At 40.8% G+C, this 26,808-nt stretch overlaps 1 protein-coding gene and 1 long non-coding RNA gene across 2 annotated transcripts in view; one reads left to right on the forward strand and one right to left on the reverse strand.

Moving 5' to 3' along the window:
- St8sia6 (ST8 alpha-N-acetyl-neuraminide alpha-2,8-sialyltransferase 6) overlaps positions 1-26,808 on the reverse strand; it is a 114,799-nt gene that overhangs the window by 82,923 nt on the left and 5,068 nt on the right. The gene's annotated exons all lie outside the window — the stretch shown is intronic.
- Positions 3,436-14,234, forward strand: LOC147829067 (uncharacterized). Its single transcript, XR_015449625.1, has 4 exons — positions 3,436-3,532; positions 4,975-5,077; positions 6,577-6,676; positions 13,487-14,234. It is a non-coding gene; the product is annotated as an uncharacterized LOC147829067 (long non-coding RNA).

Raw genomic sequence — 26,808 nt, forward strand, 5'->3', positions numbered from 1 at the left:
TTTACTGTCAGAGTGCTTCGAGACACTGTTCTGACTTCATGTTAAGCTCTATTGAGTTTTAGTATTATCCCCACCAGCTTTTCTCCCTTGCTAGCTGGGTGACTAGATTTTCCCAACATTGATTTCCTTAAATACTATAGCACGCATCCCCTGGGTGGCTGTGATGATGAAGTACTGTACATCAGGTGCTCAACTGGGCCTGTCCCATGGCCCCGGGCTCTGGTCCTGCCCTTCCCAACCCACGATCTCCCTCCTTCTTAGCTGCCAAGATGACTGTTATTTCTCTGTACACTTAGACGAATTATAAATCCTAATACAGTCATTCATTCACTGATTTAACAAATATGCCTTTTCATTTGTGATATGACACTGAGTAAGCGCTGGAGGTACAAAAACGCTGGGCAGGCCCTGCTGTTGGACAGCTCTTGGTCTGCCTAAGAGAAGGGCAAATGGAGAGTCAACTTCCGGTAGAGTGATAATGAGTTCTGCAGAGAACCACAGAGGGAGAAAGCTAGAGAGATGGAGGAAAGGCAGCTGGAAGACTTCCCAGGGTAAGGGGCAGCACAGCTAGGTCTCCAGCCAGGTGGAGGAACAGGCCAAGCAAAGGAAACAAGTACAATATCAGGGCTCAGAGGCCAGAGAGCAGGATGCATCTAAATCACTTGTGGCATCCGAGGAGAATAAAGCCAGTAACTAGAGGATGAATACCCCTCCACTGGCTACACCAGTTATCTCAGCAGAAAGACAGTCCAGACATCAGAAGGTAAGGGCAGAACGTACGCCATGATAACTTGAGCAGTCAACTGCAGTTGAACATAAACATGCTGTGTGGTTTTGTGGCCTGAGCTGCAGACCTCACACTTCCTGTTGTGGTGGAGAATTCAAGGATAAACCAGTAGCACACACACTGAGCACAGAGGCTTGCTGCTGTTGCCTTACATCTGATGCCTGCAGATATATCGCTTTACATCCATATTGCAGAGTTTGCAGTACATCTGTCACCCTTATAATCTATCAATTATTATACATGCATACAGTTTTTCTCTTTGGGATATAATATACCATTACCAACATTAATCTCAGTACCAATAGCCATACATACTCCTGTGTACTTTTATCTTTCCCTTGCATTTTACGATTTGGGGCTTTGTTCTGTCATACCCCTTCTCTTCAAAGTATTGATGTTCCTACTAATAGGGCTGCATTATTAGGACTGCACTAACAAGGCACTTGCTCAGTGTGACCAGGGGTTCTCCTTGTGCTGGACCATGGGTGGACAGCTCCAAAGTCATTGGCAATTCCCTTTCCTTTGCTTTCCTCTAATATGCACGCTACAAAAGCTGTGACATTTCTCCGTAAACTTCTTTGCAGCCAGGGTGGGCAGGTAACAATTGCAGCTGAGATGACTGAGCCAGCAATCTTTGGGCTGTCTTTCCAACTACAGGGCAAAGCCTCCTTAGGAGGAAGCCCTTTGCCATCAATGCATATTGTCCAGGGTCAGCCACCCGTGGCAGACACAGGCATCACTGGCATCCACAGAGCACAGTGGAGCAGAGAGACACAAGCACCTGGAGCACTGACAACTCAGGGGAGCTGCTGTGCTGCCCTGGACAGCTACGGGCTAAAACCAATCACAGATGGCATCTTTCTGGCACCTGATCGGTGCCCGTGCTCTGTGGCCCGTGAGGGCAGGGAGCTCTCCAATCGCATACTACCCTCTGATGACCCCTTGCTAGGCAACTCCAAGTTCATGCAAGGGAAAGTGGCCCTTTGTTGCAATGCTTTCTCTAGCACAACAGGGTTGTTGCTGCTGGGAAGCCACCAATCAGACAACCTTGCAGTCTGTTCTTGTAGATTTCTGGATGTTCAGGATTCCTGGACAAAAGTGCACCAAAGGACCCAGAAACTTGCCTGGACAAGAAAATATAAAGTTGCCTGGATCACACCAGTAAGAGTAGATGTATACTGGGCCGGGGGTTTAGCTCAGTGCCACTGTGCCTGCCTTGCAAGCACAAGGTCCTGAGTTTGAGTCCTGGTAACAAAAAAAAAAAAAGAGTAGATGTATATCCCCCTCCAATCCAGGGCATGAAATTATTGAAGGAGAGGAGAAATGGGGGCGGAAGAGAAGAAGGTCTAACAGTGGACAATAAAAAACAGACAGGATCCAGAGGCTTTGATGAGACACTCAGGAGAAGTACCTGAATGCAGTGATGAACGTATATCAAGAGAAAGCTCCAGGGCTGGTGAGGGCAGCTGAGGTGGGACATGGCTTGTTTAAAAATGCAGATTGCCAGGGCCTGGCTGGGGCATTCTGACGTCACAGGGCTGCAGTGGGCCCAGGAATGTTCATTTTCCACAAGCACTGCAAAGGTAATTATGCATGTGGTGGCCAGTATTAAAATTCTGAGAAAGGTCATAAAACTATGAGTTGGCGAAGGATGTCGGGCTGAGCAATGGTGGAAGTTCTGGACTAAGCACCTTTCCTGGGACTCAGCTATAAGGCAACTAAACAAGTGGTTCTCAAAGGTTTTGCTGATAAGCTTTCACAGGAATCTGATGAACCTATACAAAAAGAGATGTGTCTCTGAGTGAAGCAGTGGGGACCCACAGTGCTGTCTAGTTCCCCTCACCTTGCAGCCCTCCTCTGAGAGCCGTGGTCTGGATATCACAGGGCTGGGTGGCTCCTGGCTCCCTTCCAGCTAAGATGACGTCACTTGATCAGAATGACAGAGGAATTAGCAGAGACCTCTGTGGTCCTTACTGTGTGATGTGGTCACGTAGATCCCACCCTGAGAGGGAGGACAGAGGAAAGAAAGCCAGGGCATGTATTTTAAGCCACACTTGCTACCTTTATATAAAAGGAATTTCTGCACAGTGCAAAAAAGGTATTTTAAGCGCATCTCTTCATGGTGTGACCACAATCCTGACACACTAACTCAAAAGCAGTCATTTTAGTGAACACATAAATAACAAATTTTAAAAAGGAGGGAGGTATGAGTGTAAGATACAGGCTGCCCAGGCTACAGTAAAAAAAAATAATAACTAGAAGAAAAACAATAAAGAACCCATGTAAAAACAAAGAAGGAATTCAGAAAACTCGTGCTGAGAACCCTGTTGTTCTTTAAACAGCCCAGGAAGACATCCTGAGTTCAAGTTCCAAGGTGCACACCTGCCACCTGCGTGATGTTAGGCACCTCATTCAGTTTCTCTATACCTCATTTTCTTCCTTTGTAAAAGGGAAAGTAAGTCAGCTAACATGGGTTCGGTGTCTTGTATGTGTCCAATATAATTCCAGGCACAGTTATAAAGGAAATAGAAGCTTCCTGCCTAGTGAGAGGAGGCAAACAATAACCAACATAAAATACATTTCCGGTTGTATGGTGAAAAATTGGACTGGGTAAAATAAAGCAAGGATGGGATGAGTCATGAGTAGGGTTAGAGGTAGAGCTGTCCCAGAAAACACGGTGAAATAGAAAGCTTTCTGAGCTGACAATGTGAAGAAGGGCTTCCATGAAGGGAGGAAGCAGGCTAGGTGAGTATTTGGGGATGTGAGGGTTGGGGAGCAGTGGCCCAGTCAGACAGCACCATCAGAGAAAAATAGAGAATATTCTAGAAATAGCTAAACGTTCCATGTCTCTGGAAGCCGGCACGCCAGGAGTAGAGCTGAAAGGGGTGAAATCAGAGAGGCAGTGGGGGCCAGAATTAATAACCCATGGGTCACTGAGAGGACTTTGGCTTTTGTTTGGAGTGAACCAGAGTCACGGGGGAGAATGACAGGAAGGAGTTTATATTTAAAGGAACCCCTGAGCATGTTGTTTTGAGAACAGACACTGGAAGAGCCCAAGTTTTGAAGCAGTTACAACAATCTAAGCAGATGGGTGGATGTGGGCCTTTTCTGCTATGCCAATTTGTGATGATGTCAGGTATATGAACAGAAGTTACAAGACGCTGCATGCATTTAAGATGCATTATCATTGCCAATGTGTGACCTTCACGCCCAAAACACGCTAGCAGGAAAAAATATAGCCAGTAAATACAGTTGCATATTATGAGCTCAGAGACAGTGATAAAGATGTACTTTTCAGCTTTTCAAAGAACTAATGCCAGGTTGGTGTCATATTTAGAGCCAACTTAATGACCCAAGAAAACAGATGAGTGATGAAAGAGGTGTGTCTCTGAATGAAGCAGGTCACATCCCAGTTTTTCTGGCTTCTTTAAGTGACTCAGGAAACTAATGGGCATTGCATATCTGAATAAAATAGTACCTTTCCTCACCAGGACAAGAGCTCATCTCTACACAATTCTTTCCTTTTTTTTTTTTTTTTTGGTAACGGGGATCAAACTCAGGTCCTTGTGCCTGCAGCGCAGGCAGCAGAACCACTAAGCTAAATCTCCAGCCTCACAATTCTTTTAAATGTACATAATTAACAGCAAGCTGTTTCATTCACACACACACACACACACGCGCGCGCGCGCGCAAATGAGCATACAAAATCTTGCTTTAATAACTGTTGAACTCTGACAGAAAAAATAACAGGGCATCATTAATTAATTTGTAAGGGTGAAGCTCCAAGGTACAGTTTTAATATTCAATTATTAATAAAAAAATTAAAATCAAAACAAATTCTATTTTCATTCAGCAAACTAAAAAACACAATATACAAAATACAAAACATAAGGAGGCCTAATGTAGAAAAAGGTTTGATGCAACAGGAACTTGTACAGTGGTGGGAGTCTCAGTTGATGTGATCTTTCCAGAATACAACATGTCCCTCCATATTACTCTAGTGTAGATCTGGTCTTTTCCCCAAAGACCAAAAGACTTAAAGCCCTGGTCCCCAACTTGGCACTGTTGGGAAGTGGTAGAATCTTTAGGAGGTGGAGCTCACGGGTGGTCGTCGGGTCAACCAGCGCACGATCCTGTAGGGGACAGTGCACCCTCAACCCTTCCTCCCTCTTTATTTTTCTCCCTAGCCACAGTGGTTCTGCCCTGCATGTGTCTCCACCATGATGCACTGCCTCACCACAGGCTCAAAGCAACAAACCCAATGGACCATGGACTGGAGCCTCCAGAATTGTGAGCCAAGATAAACCTTTCCTCTTTATAAGTTGTTTACCTCAGGAATTTGTTATAATGATGGAAAGCTGTCTAGCCCATGTATCAAGGCTGCTGACAGGGATGATTCTTCTAAAATCTATCCTAAAGAGTCTGTAAAGAGAAAACAGTATAGGCACAAATATGCTCATTATAGTGTTCATTCATTTATTCATTCATTCATTCATTGAACAAATGCTTACTGAGTATCTACCATGTTCCAATACTATTTTGGGCCCTAAGTATAGGGTGGTAGGAGTAAGAGGGTAACAGAAATTAAACTTATAAAGATCTAGAAATGAAATGCAAAGGGTAGATGGCATCATAATAGTGAAAAATAGAAATAAAAGAGAGGATGGAAATTATGGAAGTCTCATTCACAAAAGAATACTCATTTAAAACACATATTTGTGAAGAATTATTAGATGCATAGAAACACTGAGTGAAAAAGGGAAGATACAAAATTGGGTGTATATGCACGTACACATATATACAAAGGTACGTATAATCTTACCTATATTAAGTACACACACATACACATATTCTGATGGAAAGTACGGCCATATCATAAAAGGAATGGATTATCTTTCCACGGTGAGACAGTAAGTAATTTTCACTTTCCTTTTTATAACTAGTTACTTTATAAATTTCCTAAATTTCCAAAACATTAAGATACAATTTTGAGTTCACTTTAAAGTGGTTTACAATGCCATGTTAAAGAGGGGCAAAAATGCCAGGAAGTTGTTTTCTTCTCCAAAGCTGGCTAAATGGAGGACTCCCGGTCAGATAGCTCTGAGATATCCAGAGCCTTGGCTGAATCCGTGAAAGCTACACACCGACTAGAACTGAGTTGGGACCGCCAGATCCAGAGGTCTCCAAGGGTCACCCGAGAAAGATCACAGGCTAATCTGGTGCACCTAGTGCCTACTGAGCTCTACCCACTGAGTCTCAGGAATCTGCACACTCCACTAGCTCCCCCAGGACTCCCTGCTGACCTCACAGGGAAGAGACCCTAGAAGAAAAGAATGGTCTGCTCTGTGTGTGTGTGTTTGGTTTTTATTTGTATACGTATTTTTGAGGTGGAGTCTTACTGTGTTGCCCAGGCTGACCTCAAACTTGCAACCCTCCCACCTCATTTACTTCTATTTTCATTACAAAGTCCCCAGTTTATCCTCTGCAGTCACTATCCTCTGTTTCGAATGGCATGGATGAGTAAAATAAGACAATGTCAACCAGAGAAGCTAGGACCATTTTGGACATTGTCTGTAACAACACGAGACTTATATTGTCGAAACTGTAATTTTAGTCTTAGTTGCGACATTAATATAAATGTCAGGACTGTATGTTCCTCCAAAATCCATATACAGAATCCTAACCTGCTAAATATTAGGAGCTGGGGGATGATTAGGTCTTGGGGGTGGAGCCTTCATGAACGGGATTAGTATTAGTGTCCTTCTACTACAGACTCTCTTTCTTCCCAGCGAGACCACCAGAAGACACTGGTCTCTTGCAACCTGATGATGTCCCTCAACAGAATGCAAGCACCTGGCACCATGATCTGGGACTTTTGCTTGCCGAATGGTGAGATATAAATTCTTGCTGTCGATAAGCCACTCAGTATAGTATTTTCTCATAGAATCCTGAACTAACAATCTATTTTTAAATTAATATAAAAAACTATAAAGCTATGAAAGAGAACATCTTGAGCCTAAGTTTTAGTACAATACTTGTTTCTCTGTATTTTGAGAGGCCCCTTCAGGGTGGAGAAACTGAGTCTTAGATTGAAAACACATCCTTGCTCCCATTGGCAAAACTACAATAATGATGGGAGGGATACTACTTTGAGACAATTTTAGGTATCTACCTACCAGGCAATTTGTTAATTAATATGTGAGATAGCATACTACATTCTAAAACTTTGAATGGACCCACACTGCCTTTTTAAATGAAAAGTATTCATTTACATTGGAATTCTGAAAAAGTATGTCGCAATTTCTGAGTAGAAATAAATAAATGTTTATCTCTGTTTCCTCCTAAATTCCCACTGAAACAATTTTTTTAAAAAAGAAGTAAACAAAGATATGGATTCACAGAGTAATGAGAAAAAGAGAAGGTAGCAAATGAGAGCTTTAAACAATTTTTGGAAGCTAGAAAGTACATAGATGAATAGTAACTGGCTTAACAAATTTAAAAAGTTCAACCTTAATGTCCCACCAATCAGGGTGCTGATTAGAATCACACACCATCAGAAAGGGGCAGGAGTTGGAAGCCTGGGAATCTCAGACAGCTGGGCTGGGGGTCTTGTATGACAGGGAGCGAGATAACACAAGAGCAACCTAAGCCCTCCCCAGTCATCCTTCATGCACACAGGAGGCAGAGTCTCTAGAGAAATGAACTAAAGAGACCGAACTCTTGATACATCAAAGACAAAAGGAGGGCGGGATGATTATGTGAAAAAAATCCATAGCAAATAGACAGCAAATGGGAGATGCCAATCCGGCCTCAGAAAGTAAGCTCTGTGAAGTCAGAAACTTTGCTACAGTTTCTTCCGGGTGCCTCTAACCTAAAAAGGAGCCTGCCACATAGAAGGTGAAGAGACAGTTCCCTAGATATTTATCGGATGTGTAAATGAATGAATCCACGAACCAAAGAGCAATCAGCATGGCACCAGACTTATCAATTACAGCCGAGACACTGACAGACAGTTGAGGGATGGCTTCAACACTCTGACTGGACGTCACCTCCAATCGAGAATTCCAAACATATCTTTCAGGAAATGTGAAGATGGGATAAAGAAGTTTGCAGATATACAAAGTTTAAAGAGTTTATTTTCCATATGTCCTTTTGAAAGAAGCTATTGAAATGATGTATCTACCAAAATGAGTCAGCATATTAAAAAATATGGAGATTTGGAACCATTAGCAACTAAAAGGAGAGACTAAAGAAATTCCAGAATGATCCTGATATAAAAAGCCAGCCTCGGGCCAGGGATTTAGCTCAGTGGTTTTGCCACCTGCTGTGCAAGCGCAAAGACCCAAGTTCGATCCCCGGTACCAAAAAAAAAAAGTCCAGCCTCACAGGGAAACAGCAGAGAGAATAGCCAGTCCTGTTTTCTAGGAAAGGAACTGAACCGACGGTTGGACTCTTGCTATTTGATTGTTGGACTGTGTGCTAAGTGGGATTTAACAGCTCTTCTGGGGAATTTGAGGTAAAATTTATGACAGCTATTCACAAAGCCAAGCAAACAAAACTTAAGCAGGAGAAAAACAAAGACAACCAAAAGGAGAGGTAATCATAGACTAGTACATGGTCCAGCAGTGAATAACATTTGCAAACCCATAGAAGAGCACCTGAATACAGAATTAATTGGAAGTTGGCATAGCAGTGCTAGCAGAGTGGGAAGAAGTATGTGTGTGTATTTGTGTGTATGTGTGTGTGTGTGTGTGTGTGTGTGTGTCTGTCTGTCTGTCTTTTGATGTGGGATAGAAAATCAAAGGCCTAAATCTTTTCTTGGCAGCCACTAGAAAAAAAAGATTATTTAATGGTACTCATTGGCTTTTTAAACTATTTAATAGACTACCCAGCCAAAGGTAAAAATTGACATAAAAACTGGGCACCGTACCTTATATCTCAAACTTTGTAATTTAAGTGAACTCAGGATTCAAGTGTTTCTAAATATAAAGTGCAGTTCTTACTAGAGTATACACCATTCATAATCTGGACACCATAGATAGAGACAGAATGTAATGAGGTAGCTTTGGCTTGGACTGTTCTACCAAGGCACAAAAGGGAGCTCTCCCTGATGAAAACATTCCTTTCTGCCAGGCTGTGTGTACACCACTACTCATTTATCCCTGCCTACAGCTTTGGGAGATGAAGACAGCATGAAGGTCATGTCCCAAGGTCACATAGTTAAGATGATGTTACCAAGTGCACCTATGAACGTAGGCCCTGAGATGCATATGTTCAGACCTAGTCATCAATGCAATATAGGAGGTGAGGCCTTTAGGAGGTGATGGAGTGACAAGGGTAGAACACTACTAAATGTGATTAGTGAGCTTCTAAGGATGCAGCCAGCAGGCACTACCTGTGGGTAACAGGCCCTCAGCGGCCTGAGGCTCAGCCCACACTGCAGTAACTGGCATGGCCATCCGAACTGGGAGCAGCCTGCTTTCCACAAGCCCAGTACATCAAAGGCCAGACCCCCTCATATCTCTCCCCCTGCAAATCCTCCCATGGGTTCCCATAACCTTGAATGCCTGAATTATTCATCCGGGAGCACTCCTTTGTTTTCTAATTCTTTCTACATTTTTCAGTTGCAAACCCATCTCTCCCCAACTGGCATCCTAGGGTCCCACCACCCTGAAAGATGTTCTACTTCACAAAGGCATCTTGCCCTCTGTTCCTTAAGGCTTTTCACACGTTGAGAGTGTCTACTTTCTACTTTGTTTGCTTGTGGAACTTCTACTTGCAATTTTGAGGTGCAACACAAGCACTCTTACCTGTGCGGCGTCCCCAGCTTTCCTCCCCTGGACCCTCCCTCCCATGCCTGGCCATGTTTTGGGCACAGCACTTGCACTGAGTGGTCAGCATGGTGCTGCCTCTTGCTCTCTGGATGAGGGACTCCTCAAGGGCAGGAGCGGAAGCCCCTTCTTGAGGACCATGTCCACCCTGTATCCCGCCACTCTACCTGGCAAAGAGAGAACCTAACAAAATCTCTGGAGACCAGGTGACTGAAGTGCTTTGCCACAAACGCTGCCGAGCTGAACTCGCTGACTGCTTCCCTAAAAAAAGAAGGATGTTTTTCTCCAAATCAAATTAGGTACCACCTGCATATCCACCCTCATGGTGCCCGGCCTGCAAGATAAGAGCCTGGGTCTCCTGCAGCACAAGTATTCGCTGAACGGATGAATGAAGTCATTAATAACCTTTGACTGCGTGGGAGACGCAGTGCTGGGCTGGGAAGAGTGTTTTCCAAAGAAAAGAAAATGCACCTTTCTTTACTGAGTCTGGATAGAATCATTTGGATACGGAATCATTCTTTTCTCGGGGGGTTTCGTGAAAGTCACCACAGTGAATGGGGTGAATGTGCTTGTCCCCTGGACCTTCTTGAATAGAGAATAATCCCACAAACAAAATCTGCACTGGGTTAGAATAAGGGTGAGGCTGGGCCTGTAACTGTGGGGAAAACACACACACACGAAACAGATAAAGTGAGTAAGCAAATAAAGAGGTCTCAGCTCACCTTAACTGGCACGGTTTAACATTTCACTCATAACAGAAGACCACTGTCTTGAAGTGGACACAAGAAGACACAACCTTTAAGGCTGGGTTCAAGCTCTCTGTTGCGCCCCCACACCCCATGCAAATTAGGGGGCTCGGACCTCCCAGGTGCAGCCAGGACTCCCACGGTCTGCAGGGGGCTCTTTCCAAACTGGCCTGGCTGGCTCAGGGATGGATGCCGCCTGCCAACATGATGCCCTCCCCTCGTGTGGATGATTCTGCAGTCCTTGCTGCTGCACCACATCTGATTCATTATGTCTGACTTCACTGTGCGACAGGATGCAAAGACTGCTGGGTGAGCCCGCTGCCTTCAGGATGATATACGCCTGAGTTCCATCATCCTCACATTGTCCCAAGGCGCTGTACTCCCCAAAGCCTAAGTCGTTAGTGATCATTCACCACCTTTCCCCTCCAAGGGCCCCTAAATGTCTGGAAAAATCCCCTGCACTTCCCATGAGACACACTGCAACTTACCATTGTTTCTCTACCTGGAGACTCAGAACAAAAGGAAACTCAGTCTCTAAAGTCAGTACCTGATTCAGCTATGCAGCCTGGAACAAGTTACCAGCCCATCTGGACCTTGGGGTTTTTTCTTCTGTGAAATGGGAATGTTGAGATTCCTAATAATAATGTCGCTGCCAGAACTAAATGAGGTCATCTGTATAAAGCTGCTAAACACGGCACACAGCCCCAGCTCAGCAATGGCCAGAACTGCTGCATCCTGTTGAGCTTGATACGATACCTTGTGTGCCACAGGAACTCACACTCAGTGGCTCGTTTCTCTGTTAAATAAACAGCAATTCAAACTTGGTATGCATTGCCTAGAAAAATGGGGGAAATACAGGAAATGGGAATGCTCAGGCAGAACTCTGCACCTTTCGTGTCTCACCTCGAGATACCATTGATAGCTATGTAAATTACTTAAGGAGACTTTTTTTAAAAATCTGGATGTCTTCAAAAATACATAAATTGGGCCAGGGAGGTAGCTCAGCAGCACTGGGCCTGCCTAGCAAGTACAAGGTCCTGAGTTCGATTCCAAGTAACAGAAAAAAAATACATAAATCTGCATATCGAAGCAACACACAACTTTACTTCCTATGTGTCAGCTACCTACATTTAAAACATACACACTCACACGAGGCTTATATGCCCACATGTCTCAAATCCTGGATACAAACAAGTTGTGTTATCACAAAATGTCCTGCATGTAGTAAGTTTAAGTGCACAATTAATGATATTTAGTAACTTCATATTTGTGCAACCATCACCCCAACCCAGTTGTAAAACATTTCTTTCATCCCACATAAGTCCCTTGTACTGTTCTGGAGTCAAGCCAGGTTCTACCCTTCAGTCTCAAGCAATTACATTTGTCTCACACAATATTTTGTCTGGGTTCTTTCTCTTGGCATGTTTCCAAGGTTTATCTGTTAGCACATGGTGTAGCACGTGCCTGTCTTCCATTCTTTTTGATTGCTGGCTAGTACTTCATGAATGGATATACCACATTTTGCTTATCCATTCACCAGCATTTGGATTATTTCCATTTTGGGCCTGAATAATGTTGCTATGAGTATTCATAAACAAGTCATTCATATGGGCGTATGTTTTTATCTTGGGTAGACACCCAAGAGTGGAACTCCTGTGGCATACAAGTGCATGTTCAACTTTTTAAGGAACTGCAAAACTTTTCTAAAGTAGTTGCATTTGGATTTCCACTGATAGTTAATGCTAGCAACCTCCAAGCGTCATGTAACTTCTGTATCTGTCATCTCCTGCACAATTTTAAAAAGGCTCGCTCCTCCCCCAACTCCCAGTGTCAGTGCAAGGGTTGGGAGGCAGGTGTAACCATATATGAAGCAGAGATATCGCTATGGGGAAAGCTGGGGCTCATCCCCCAGTGAGAAATGGCTCATTCAGACTCAAAAGGTACTAAAATATCTTGGCAGCTTTCCTGCAAAGTACAGGCACACAAGTGGTGAGATCTTTAATTGTACATTACAGACTCAAACCTCCCTACAGCTGTGGACAAGGAAAGAAAGATTTTCAGTTGATTTCATCTATTGGCATTCTTAAGTAGGAATGCTGGCTCTGGCTCCATTCTATTGCACCCATTTGAATGGTGGCTTCCTATAGGAGTCAGATGCCAATGCTCACAGCTTTAAGAAGGCTAATGTGGCTCTTGTGAATAAGAAGAAATGGAAATTATATCACGAATCCTGCAGGTAAAAATGATACTGATTTTTAGGCATTTCTGCAACAATTTCTCATATATAAAACATTGACTCAAGGTCTTTGGACTACCTGTGGATTCAGAAAGAAGACAGATCTCCCCCCTCACACCCCAGAATATCTTCTTTCTCCTAGACCACTGTCCTCTCCTTTCATGAGTTTCAACATTAGAATTGAACCTTGGGAAGGGCTTTCTCCAAGATACAGAAAGATAGATATGGATTAATGGATGGATCATAAATAGATAGATAGGCAGGCAGGTAGGTAGGCATACAGATAGATACTTAGATCTTCTTTAGTGAAATGCCTTTTCAAACCTGACGCCCATTTTTAACTAAGTTGTCTTCCTGTTTAAGAATACATATTCTGGATACAACTCTTTAATCAAACATACGATTTACAAGTATTTTCTTCCAGTCTAATGCTTATATTTTATATTCTTATTAGTGTATGTGGAAACACAAAAGTGTTTAATTTTGGTAAAATAAAATGTATCAATTTTTTCTCTTACTATTTGTTTTTGGTGTTGTATCTAAGAATGCTAGCTTATCCAAGGTTATAAATATCTTCTCCTAGAAGTTTTATGGTGTGAACTCTTAAATACAGGATGTGTTCAGAACATTTTTCTGTATATGGTGCAAAGTAAGGGTTAAATTTATTTATATGGTTTTCATGTGCCCCCCAAATTCATTTGCTGGAAATTTGACTCTTGATGCAACAATGTTGGGAGACATTTGGCAGAGCCCTTATGAACAGGTTAATGTTATTAGTAAGGAACTAGGCTAGTTATCATGAGAAAGGGTTGTTATAAAAGCAAGTCCATCATGTGTCTTTTTTCTCTCACGTGTACTCAACTGACCTTCCACTTTTCTACCACAGGATAATACAGCAGACATTTCCTGAGATTGCCCAACCTCCAGAACCAGGAGCCAAATAAACCTCTGTTCTTTGTAAATGACCACATCTGTGGTATTCAAGCTGTAATCACAGAAACCAGACTCGGACACTTATTTTTTTGCACGTGGAGATCCAACTGCACCAGTATTATTTGCTGAGAAGATTATCCTCACTCCACCATCTGGGAATCTCATCTCTAAGTGTGTTAATTAATTATAATTAATTTCATTTGAAACACTGTCACACTCGATAAAATTTTATTTATTAAAAAAAATCTGAAATCTCCATGTTTTCAACTACCTCCCAACAGCACCTCTATTCAGATTTCATTGTTTTCATAGCAAAGATTATAAAAAACAATCTTTTAAATATGATACATCTCTTACTCTCATTAAACACCCCCAAGAAAAATGGAGAAAACCTTACATTATGTTCAATATATTGGAAAATATCAAGATTTTTCACATTATCATAGTTTTTTCTAAGAAACCAGCCATCGGTAGTAACACACTGTAAAATAAAAAATGTTTATGTGCCAACTTCCTAGGTTGTAATATGCTATTCTTGTTTAAAAGAATTTTCCCAGCAGCAACCCATCATAAACCTGAGTAACACTAAATTTTCTAGTTTGGAGATGCACTTTTTTATCATTATCTATCTAAAGCTATGTTTCTACAAAAAGTGTCCATTGACCTATGGCTTTTCAAAGAGTGTTCAAAAACTCCACAGAAGCAAGGATGTTAACATTGTGGCGGAAGACATAGATAATCACTAATCTCCAAGTTTTTATGTAAAAAAAAGATTTCTCATAAATACACATATCCTGAAACCCCATACCTACTGACTCAATTTCTTTGTTAATGTACATACGTTCTCCCTTTATGAAATAATTATAGATATGAGTTTTCAAACTTCCAGGCTTAATCCATCCTCTTCTAATTATAAAATTTTATTTTATAAGCTCACAAGCATGAAACTAGCAACCCAGGATTTTTATCACTATTATTTTACCATGTGAATCTCACTATATGTCTAATAGCACTGCAAAATTATAAACCTAGAACTATTATGATAGATAGAAAAGGCAAAGACCTTACAGTTCTATAGTCTATTTCATGAATAATATCCCCTAGCTAGAGACAGCAATAAAGACTTTTGTAACTTCACAATTAATGGGAGTGTTGGGAGAATTCTCAAATCAAAAACACAAAAAACATGTCCATAAACTTCACCTGCAAATAGTAAAGCTATGTTGACAAACATAAGCAGGTAGGATATGGACATCCTTCTGAAATACAAAGTACCAAGAATACTGTAAAATGTATAGTATTAAAAGATACATTTCATAAATAGGACACACATGTGTAAATACCAAATAGTTTCTCTAGTGTGAGAAACTGAAAGTGTAAATAAGGATGAAAATGATTAAAACGAATAATTGATAATTTGAAATAGGAAAAGGTCCAAAGGTGGAGGGGTGGCAGGAGGGGAAGGGGAAAGGGAAGAAGAGAAAGGAAAAATTATGAGAAAAGAAAAAAATGGAAATGAAGTCTATGTAAATAGGGAAGGGTGGAGGGGGTGAAGGTCGCACAGGTAATGGGGAAAAAATAAGAACCCAGATACATCATGTACAGGTACAAGCACCCAATGGTAAATGTAAATGTATAATATACCTAAAATGTACCAATAAATATATATATCAAAAAAGATACATTTCAACCACCAAGATTGGGAATCACATACTAAATTCCATTAAGTAAGGAGATAATGGAACATAGTCTCAGAAAAACAAACAGAATATGGATCCACAAACGACAGCACGGAAAGACACAACTTGCTTTTCCAACAATCAGTGTGAGATCTGAATCATTTCAAAAATAATGATCTCTCTACAACCTCGACTTCTTGGAATGCTGTGCTTTAAAAACTGCATGTTCAAGAATTTCTGGGTACTTTTAATAACCAACAAGATAAGATAACCGAAATTATTTTACAATCAGTGAAAAAGAACAGGTCGTGCCCTAGAAAATTATGTTTAGAAATAATTATAGTCATGAATACGAATGTTCTCAAGAATTACTGACTGATTATTTACAACATGTACAAATCATTCTTAGTATTTGGTGAAAAAAAAATTTTAAAGCAAAAAAACACAAACCAGAAGTGTAGAAAAGATGGACATACCTGCCCCTGCACTGGATAAGCGAACTTTCTGTGTACGGATAATTATACTACAGAAATAACCATCTTCTTAATGACAAGAGAAGCCACAAAACAAGGCATCAAGAAAAAGCACCTCTCTTAAGTTTATCCCCAATGCCTCAGTGGCTCTCGGGGAACTTCTCATTCTTCCACCAAATAAGCGGCTGTAGAACTCTCATATCCTGCAGCCACAGAGCAGCTAAAACCTGATGACTCTAAACAGCACTGCTGCACCTGCAGAAGAGGAGATACATTTCTCTTCTTTTCTTTCTTCTCCACATCCCCTCCTCTGTGCCCAAGCCTGTGGCATTGCTAGTTCTGCTGCTAGCACCAAACCTCCTGACCTGTTCGAGCTCCTCTCTAACACTTCCTAGAAGATCTCCTTCAGCCCTGCCACAGGCAGCTGGGGTTTCTACTTTCAAACACATCTTAATACCTTTGCTTCAAGAAAGTGTCCAACGGGGGCACAGGAAACTAATGCATACAGCCAGACAACACCAAGGCTCCTTGGACTGAAGCTGAGATGTAACAACCTTCTCTCTGACATGGGTGTGAACAGTACTGTGTGAAGAACGTCACCTTGCATGTCGTGAAAAGCAATATCCCAGTCTCTGGTCAGAGAAACAATCCAGTAAGGCTAGTGGCCCTCACATCTGCAGGCTCCATATCTGTGGATTCAGCCAACCACAGGTGGAAAATACTGGGAGAGAGAAGTGTACCGGTGCTGTACCTGTACAGATTTTTCTTGTTATTATTCTCCAAACACTGCAGTATAACAATACTGCATTTACATATATTATGTATTACAAGGAATACATGATGTAAAGTACACAGGGGGTGGGCATAGGTTACATGGAAACACTACACCATTTTATACAAGGGACTTAAGCCCCAGTGGAGCTTGGTACTCACTGGGGTTCTGGCAGCCCATTCCCCATGGGTTCCAAGGACAAATACAATGGAGTTCTGTGAGTCTGATAGAAAGGAAATCCCCTCTCCAGCAACCTCTACTAGCACAGGTGGGCCATTCAGCCATCATGTCTTTAAGAGCTATCACTGCCTTCATCCATCCACCTTACAAAATAGACAATTCGAGGACATTTCTTCACGTCCTTCCAGTCCCGCCCTGGCTCCCCGTCCTTATGCCAGTGCACTCATGGAAGCCCAGGGATGTCCACAGCCCACAGGCAGATGGGACAGCCACCGGGGCAACACCAAAACCAGAAATGAAGGCGGAAGTGGCAGCCAGAGAGGCCACTATGAACCCCATGTCCAAGGAAAGCAAAGGGCAAAGCAAGTGACCTGGAGGGCAAAGGAGGAGAAATCTCTCTAAGCTTTAAAAGTGAAGAGTTGCAATTAAGATGGAATTTGGAGTAGGAAAAGAGGCAGAATGCAGAATTTTAAGCCTCATGTCAAACTATTTCAGAAGCCAGACTCAAAGCAGCTTTAAAGTGCTCTGAATTTTAAAAATCAGAGCACATTAGTATCATTACTTCTAAAAGCCAAGACGCAGAGGCTCAAAAGTGAGAAAGCTTTTACTGCTCTGAGAAATTGAATCTGACAGGCGTCACCTCTCTGTGGGGCGGGTGGAGAGAAACAGGGAAGAGGGGTAGAGTGAGCTGCTCTGGAGCAATGTTGACTCCCACGGTCCCTTTCCAAAGTCTAATTCATGCTCATCTTGTGTTTCCTGAAGCCTGCAGTTATGATCCCAGTGTGAACACATACAACAACAAAAAAAGTCAAATAAAAACATCTTTACAACTTTCAGATACGACAGGAGAGGGCAGACAGCCAGCGCCTGACTTTCCCTTTTCCAGACTATTTACAATCTTACCAACGTACACAAGTCTACACAAGATGACAGGCACACATTTTAGGTGGCAACATATGAGCTGCTTCTGAAATTTGTCTAGTTCAGAGAAGAAATACCATTCAGAAGAATGAATATGGGTACATGTGGAGGAATCACCAGCAACAGATGTAAAATTTTACCTCAGAAGTAGAAAAGATCCAGGGAGGAAAAAAAACACTAGAGAGACTGAGATTCTCCTCCCATGGTCTGTCTTTATTTCCCTGAGGACAGAGGACCTGCCCAGACCAGAAAACCAGGTAGATTCTCCCACACAGCAAAGGCCCCACTTCCTGCAGCAGGAAGGGCGGATGGATTGCTGTCCTTCCAAATTCTCACGCATTGCACTTTCTGCATCCTCTTGAGATTAGGCCTTGATATTGTAATATATTATACTAACGCTAAAAGGACGGAAGAAGAGAGGGAAGGGAATCGGTCATCCCTCTGGCACATGAAGGGGCTGGGAGGTAGCCAGGGAGCCCAGCAAGTTCCATTCTCTTGATATTTTAAGTGACATGTGTCAAACCCCATTCCTGTGGGCAACACAAGTACTGGGATCATCAGGAACACATGTGCATTCTGGTAGGAATGTGACTGAGAGCTAAGAGCATGAGGATCTCGCCCTTAAAATCTCAAATTAGCAAATACTCTGCTGTGTGAGAATTATTTTAATTATCAAATTTTGAAAAATCAAAAATTTGTCCAACAGCTCTATGCCTCAGGTCTTAGAAGGAGACTCAGCCACAGAGGCAGACAGCAAGGTGACCCAAGTCCAGTGGTCGAAAAGGCTCAATGCCAAAGAAAGGCCTCCTCACGTGGGGATAACTAAATTAAAAATGAGCAAGCAAATAACAACAGCTACGAAAAGATTCTATCCTGCAGGAAAAGACAATTGCTCTTAGAATGCAGAGAAACATCATACTTTGGAAAAATATTTACTATAAGAAACAAAAATTCTTTCGAAAGCCTGTGCTTTATGCTCTTAATACACACAAGTAAAACTGCAAGAAATGTGTGGCTTAAATAGATGCTTCCTGAGATGTAAACTGACCTAAGGTGTAACCTGAGAGAAAAAACCCTAAAGAATGAAAATGTAATCATTGTACTGTTTTAGATAGGCCACAATCAGAGAACTGACACTATGGAAAAATAATTCCGTAACAAAGAGGACACACTTGAGATGCTATCCCAGCAGGCATAGGAAAAGGATAAAGAAAACAGAAATCTGAAAGAGAAATAATATTTGTCCTGGGCAAAGGGTGACAGCAGAAAGGGAAATGACAGAGAGCTATGGAAGATAGAAAAGGAAGAATTAGCGCGAGGATGTAGCTCAGTGGTGCCACGCCTGCCTGGCAAATGCAAGGTCCTGAGTTCGATCCCTAGTACCGCAAAAAAAAAAGAAGAAGAAAAAGAAAAGGAAGAATAACTTTTAAAAATACAAGCCTAATACCTGGACCACAGAAAATAATTCAATGTAAACTGCGTGTGATGCTGCACAACTGTAAGCCAGCACTCTGGAAAGCTGAGGCAGAAGAGTCACAGGTTCTAGCACAGCAGTTTAGCAAATTGGTGAGAATCTGTCTCAAAACAAAAAGGGCTGGGGATGTACAGTAGTTCAGGGTGAGGACCTGGGTTCAATTTCTAGTACTAAGCACAGATAGACTGATAGATAAATAGATAGATAAACATAAAATCTATTTTTTTCAGATTTAAAACTAACGAAGCCAGGTTATTAGATGATTAAAAAGGCTTACAGACAAAATTAGTCAAATGGGACCACTACATAGACATCACTGTGACTCTGTAAGATTTTTAAATGTAAAGAAAAAATTACTGTAAAGAGCCAGTAAAACAAATAATCGAACACATTACTTTAGAAGTAAGATTTCTTTTATTTATCTTTCAGAGCTCCAAATGCCAGAAATAGGGAATGGCTACAAAAGTTTTAAGAGGAATTAAAAAAGTGAAGTTATGATGCAATAATTCAGTATTCATGTACAAAAAATATCCAGTTTCAGAAAGACTGTCATCTACATTCCAAGGCTAAAAATTCTGGAAGACTTATACCAACTGACCAAGAGCAAATAAAAGCAAAGAGCTATGGGCCTGGGATTTAGCTCAGTGGCACTGCACCTGCCTCGCAAGCACAACGTCCTGAGTTTGATACCTGGTACCAAAAAAAAAAAACAAAACCAAAAAAACAAACCAAAGAGCTGAAGAAATGGAAAGAGGATCATTTAAAATACCAAATTTTAAGAACTGAAAAGAGAATATATTTCCACTTTTAAGCAATAACTTGGTTCAAATTAAAAAGTAATTCTCAGGCCAGGGATTTAACTCAGTGGTTCCGCCGCCTGTCTCGCAAGCACAAGGTCCCAAGTTCAATTCCCAGAACCAGAAAAAGAAAAGTAATTCTCAAAAGAGAAAGTAACTAATAAAATAGTACTAACTTAATAAATATCCCACCTCTTTTGCCACATGCCAAAATAAATTCTACATATATTAATTTTAAAATACACAAATAAATATTTCAAAACTAGGGATCTACACTTATTCCAAGGTAGTAAACATATATACATTCAAAAATAGAAGTCAAGTATAAGGAATGTGACAACAGGAAGACTGAAAACTACAGACTACAATTAAATGTTAACTATAAAATAATTTAAATGCTTTTGACATATACATAAATCTCTTATAAATCAATAAGAAAACAGAATATCTTAATGGAAATATAGGTAAAGATACAAACAGCCAAATTAGAAAAGAAAAGAGAAGGAGAAAATAAACATCTTAAAAGTTAGGCACAATGGTAAAATATCAATTTTTCACCTTGAGGATGAAACTAGAAAAAGTGAAAAGAAATTCTAATACACAGTACTGGAAAGAGTTTGGGCTGGAAGTCACTCATTTGCTGCTACAAGGATATACACTTGGACAGCCACTGGGATAAATTGTTGGACACGTAATGGCAACACTAAAATTTAATGTGTTCTGTGATACAGCGACCCCTTCTAGGAATTTATCCAAATAATCAGGAGTGTGTGCAAGGGTCTAAAGTTACTCATATTACAGTATAAGTCAAAATCAAAGATAATAAAAAACCCCAGTATACAAAAGGAAAGAATAAGTTAGAATTTATCCATACTTTCGGCTGCTATGGTCTAAAAATTGTGATGCAGAACACTAATGACATGAAGAAAGATTCAGAGGTTTTTAAAACCCATATCAAATACACAGAGCAAAATTACTACACATAGGCAGATAAATGATATTAAAAAGGTAACAAAGCATAGACAGTAGCCATCTTTTGGGTGTTAAAATCAGAAGCAATTTTCCTTTTCTCTGTATTCCTTTAAAAACATACAATAAAACCCCCACAATGGCAGTCCCTATGGTAATGTGAACTAGAACATAACACAACTGATGTCTACCCTTTGCCCTGTCCTAGTCTTAAATCTGGACAAGTCAAAGTAACTCTGCAAGAACAAAGGGTCATAGGGAAGGGGTGAAAGGCCCTGAAGGAAATGCAGGCAAAACTGTAGAGGAAAACAGCAAAGTCAAGGTGGAGCCTCCACACCGCTGGAAAACTCCTTGTCCAGTCATCCCGGATGAGTCAAAACAGGCACCAACTAAGCAGGACATTCAAAGAATTATTGCTGCTTGACAGGGATTTAGTTCAGTGGCGCTGCACCTGCCTCGCAAGCACAAGGTCCTGAGTTTGATCTCTGGTACCGGGGTAAAAAAAAAGAATTACTGCTGCTGCTGCTGGTGTCAAAAAAGTCCCAGCCAGTCACAGGTTTCTGAATCATTGTCACTGATATTTATACCAAAATACATCACTGCCCCTAAAAGGTACTAAACCACTAACAACTTCAGAAGGCTTATAAAATCCAGCTCCTCATTTCTAATAATTAAATATTATGACATTATGGCAGGGTTTTGTTGGATTTCTCTTAATCAAAAATGAAACTAATATTAAGAACAATATTAAATTCATGCTTAGGAAAACAATTTCCACCATTTAGAAATTTGAAAGTAATCCCCCAAAAAACTATTGAGATAAAACCAAAAAGTATTAGATGGAATTTTAGATTAACAATTTAAAATATGTAGCTCAAGGGTAAAGCACTTCCCCTACAAGTAGAAGGTCCTGGGTTTGATCTTACAAAGGAAGGAAGGAAGGGAAAAGAGGAAGAGGATGGATAAGTTCCAAAGCTACACTTTAAGGAAAATTCATAGTATTAAATATTTTGTTTTGGTTTTTTTTGTTGTTTTTTTTTCATACTGGGGATCGAACTCAGGACCTTGCACATGCAAGGCAGGCAGCAGAACCACTGAGTTAAATCCCCAGCCCCTTAAATATTTTGTTATAAAGTTGTTGTGGCTTGAGTCTAGATGTCCCGTCAAAGTCTCATGTGGTCACAGGTGGGGCTTCCCAGAGGTGGCTGCCTCTAGAGTGTGTGATGCTGAGATTAAGTGTGTGACGCTGCGATTAAGGGTATGTGACTATTAAATTAGTCCACTGATTGGTTTGGCATGGTTCTGGGTGTAGATAAGGAGAAAGCCCACCCTGGGTGTGAGTGCTACCTGACATAAGAGCACGTACCCTGGATAGAATATGAGGGACAGAAAGAAGGCTGCTGTTGTCCACTTGCTGCAGGTCAATTGCTGCTTTGTTACTTCACTGCTCACTGCCTTCTGCCGGCCATGAACTGTTTCTTTTCTGTCATGCCCCTCTGTCATGCCACTGACTTGGAGTCAGTGAATTATGAACTGACACCTCTACAAACTGTGAGCTACAATAACCCTTTCCTCCTTTAACTTTGGGTGTCAGCTATTTTGTCTCAACAATGAAAAAATAAATAACACAAAAGGAAAAGGGAGAAATTACATAAATAAATCAAGCACTCCAATACACCTTAAACTCTTCAACGACATTGAAAGTGAGGTAGAATTTCCAAAGTCACTCCTAGAGGCTAGCATGACTCTGATGCCAAAACTATACAAGGACTTAACGAAAAAGAAAACTACAGGTCAATCTCCTTAGTGAACATAGATGCAAATAGAATGCAACAAACCATTAAAAGATCACACAATGCAACCAAGCTGGTTTCATCTCAGAAATGCAAGGATAGTTCAACATCTGCAAATCCATAAATGGAACACCCCACATAAACAGAAGTAAGGATAAAAATCACATGTTCATCTCAACAGATGCAGAAAATGTGGTGATGGAGAGGGAACCTGAGGATGGGGAAGATTGGAGGTACAGGTGAGGGAGGGGAAGTAAAAAAGGATCAAGGTTCCATTCATATGTATACCCTTTCTGCACATTGAATACATTTATTTTGTATTGTAAACATACTAATAAAAAAAAGAAAAAATAATAAATAAATATATCGAGTATGCACTTTCAGATATCATGCTGGGAAAAAAGAATGTTATTTTTAAATTAAAAAGTAACATAAAGGATCGCTTCTCGGCCTTTTGGCTGAGATCAAGTGTAAAAAGTAACATAAAGGAAATAGGAGACAGAAATGCATCCGAATTGAGAAATCCAAAAGCTCATTGTGAACAAAGCCAATGACTGACTTTGACAAAGGTTATCTAAATGAGAAAGAACCCAGCATAACAGAGTCCTATTTTGAAAACTACACTTTTCTCTTTGGTTGACCAGGCTAACCTCATACTGTGATCCTCCTGCCTCTACCTCCCACGTAGCTGATGCAGGCCACTGTGCCAGGCTTTGGCTTGAGTATGTGACATTCCTCTAAGCAATCTGAAACATCCATTGGGAGACAATGGAGAGAGTTGAGCCCTTTTATTGGAAGAACTCAAAGAGAAAGGGTAAGGTAATATTAGATAAGCAATATAGAATTCACTGCAGCTCAGAGATTTTCCAGATTCCTCTTATTAACCTCTTTTAGGACATTAAACAACTTACCTATAGGAAACAGCTCCTGGAGTTGTCCTAGTCCTTCTCCTTTGGTCCCCACAATTTACCATTAAAGCTTACACCTGAGTCAGGCCCGGGGGTTTGAGTCACAGCATAGAAAATGTGACACAGAGGGAAGCCCGCACATTTCCAGCATTGCGTAAGAATGGAAGAGAGCTAAAAGCAGAGAATTTCAGCTTGGTGAGAGACTAGGAGGAACAATAACAAGGTAACATCAAGTGCAGTAACAAGGGCAACAGGGGGCTTTGCATCCTCTTCTTCCAATTAGGATTCTAGAAACAGATCACTTTACGAAGTGAGGGCAGCCCCCTCTCTTGAAACTGCCCTAAGAGTAGGGTCTCATTTACTTGGTGTGGCAAGTAGAAGAGGCCCTGATATTGAGTTTCCTGATTCTTTTATATTTAGATGAGGCCCAAGCAAACAAAAATCTTCCCCAGTGCCCTGAGAGGAATCATCTGTGGGCACTCGAGATGGCCAGGAACAACAGCAGGGAAAATGTCTAAGGAAAAAAAAAAAAAGAACCACAAGGCACAGACGTCACAACTGGCTGCTGACAGGGTATCTGGCCACCAGATGGAAATTCACTCTGGAGATGACAGCAGTCAAAGTAACCTACGATCTTGAACTCCAGCTCTTACCTATAGCACTATATCATCTAAGGCCCTTTCCCTCAGATATCCAGATGTCATCTTAAAATGAGGAGAGATGGAGAGAGGAATCTGAGAAATGCTCCCAAAGAGCAGAAAAAGTTGCTCACTTTGTCACACCAAAGAGCACACACTCATGCTCACATGCACACACACACACATTACCCAGCACCTGTGAAAAGCTGCACAGCAGGTATGTTAAAAGTGTGGGATTCTACCCAACAGAAGAACAAAATCCTACAAGCAGTGAGAGAAAAGAAACAAATCACCTACAAAGGAAAGCCCATCACAATCACAGCAGACTTCTCAACGCAAACCCTCAAGTCAAGGAGAGCCTGGAGTGAAGTATTTGAAGCCCTAAAAGAAAATAACTTGCAACCTAGACTGTTGTATCCTGCAAAATTATCTTTCAAAATCGATGGGGAAATTAGATACTTCCACAATGAAGAACACCTGAGAAATTTCATGAACATCAAACCAGCACTCCAAACAATTCTAAACAATATCCTAACTCCACGAGGCCCAACAGAGGGCCCAACATCAGGCAAGGTAAGAAACTAAAGGGAACAGGGAAAAATAAGAAATTAAAGAGCCAACAACAGTAAAACATCATGACAAGGATAAGTCGATGTCTATCAATTAAAACCATCAATGTTAATGGTCTCAATTCACCAATCAAAAGAAATAGACTGACAGAATGGATTAAGAAGCAAAATCCAACGATATGCTATATAAAAAAAACCACACCTAACTCAAAAAGAAATTCATAGACTGAAAGTAAAAGGATGGAAAACAGTTCTCCACACCACAGGAACCCAGAAAAAAGCAGGCATAACAATCTTATTTGCAGACAAAGCAGATTTCAAACCAAAACTAATTAAGAGAGACAAAGATGGTCACTACATCCTTGTGAAGGGAACAATCCAAGAGGAAGAGATGACAATCCTAAATATATATGTACCAAATACGAATGCCCCCAACTATACAAAACAAATATTAATAGACATGAAAAACCAAATAAGCTCTAATACATTTGTAGTGGGGGACCTCAATACCCCACTATCACAAATAGACAATCATCTAGACAAAAAATCAACAATGAAATTCTAGAACTGAACCAATCTATTGAACAAATGGACTTAATAGATGTTTACAGATGGTTCCACCCCACAAAATCGGAATACACATTCTTTTCGGCTCCACACAGGTCACATGCTAGCTCATAGGACATGTCTAAGTAAATGTAAAAGAATTGAAGTTATCCCCTGTATATTATCAGACCATAGTGCAATAAAATTGGAGATCAATAACATAAGAAATCACAAAGCCCCCACAAACACGTGGAAATTGCATAACACCCTCTTGAACAACCAATGGGTCACAGAGGAAATTAAAGAAGACATTAGACAGGTTCTACAAGTAAATGATAATGCCAGTACAACATACAGGAATCTATGGGACACAATGAAAGCAGTTCTGCATGGGAAATTCATAGCAGTGAATGCCCACATTAGGACAACAGAGAGAACTCAAATAAATAACCTAATGCAGAACCTCAAGCTCCTAGAAAAAGAAGAGCATAACAAACTCAAAGCTCATACAAGAAAGGAAATTATAAAGATCAGAGCAGAAATCAATGCAACAGAGACTAAGAGAATGATACAAAAAATCAATGAATCAAAGGGTTGGTTTTTCGAAAGAATAAATAAAATCAATAAACCTTTAGCCAACCTTATCAAAAAAAGGAAAGAAAAGGCTCCAATCCATGAAATTAAGAATGAAAAAGGTGAAGTCACAACAGACCCAGCAGAAATCCAGAGGATCATCAATACCTACTTCCAGAACCTGTACTCTAATAAAATGGAAAACACAGAAGAAATGGACAGATTCCTAAATACATACGAATTCCCAAAGTTAAATGAAGAAGATAGAGAAATTCTAAACACCCCAATTACACTGAGTGAAATTGAAAATGTAATAAAAAATTTACCAACAAAGAAAAGCCCAGGTCCTGATGGCTTCACTGCTGAATTCTACATGACATTTAAAGAAGAACTACCACCATTACTCTTTAAACTCATCAAGGAAATTGAAAGGAAAGCAAGGCTTCCAAATTCATTCCTGGGAGCAAGTGTTACTTTGATTCCAAAACCAGGGAAAGACCTAACGCAAAAAGAGAGCTACAGGCCAATCTCCTTAATGAACATAGGTACAAAAATCCTCAAAAAGATACTGGCAAACAGAATACAGAGGGTCATAAAGAAGATCATACACCCTGACAAGTCAGATTTATCCCACAGATGCAAGGATGGTTCAACATTCGTACATCAATAAATGTATACACTGTATTAACAGAGTCGGGGACAAAAACCATATGATCATCTCAATAGATGCAGAAAAGGCATTCGATAAAATCCAACATCCATTGATGATAAAAACCCTAAAGAAATTTGGAATAGGAAGTCTTTATCTCAACCAGAGAAAGGCTATCTATGAAAAACCAACAGCCTACATCATACTACATGGTCAAAAACTGAAAACTTTCATGCTAAAATCAGGAACAAGATAAGGATGCCCATTATCACCACTGCTGTTCAATATAGTTCTGGAAATATTAGCCACAGCAATTAGAAAAGAGAAAGAAATA

The sequence above is a fragment of the Heterocephalus glaber genome, unplaced genomic scaffold (genome assembly GCF_053883595.1).
Source record: "Heterocephalus glaber isolate CG9 unplaced genomic scaffold, H.glaber_assembly_v1.0 deba00000768, whole genome shotgun sequence".
NCBI lineage: Eukaryota > Metazoa > Chordata > Mammalia > Rodentia > Bathyergidae > Heterocephalus > Heterocephalus glaber.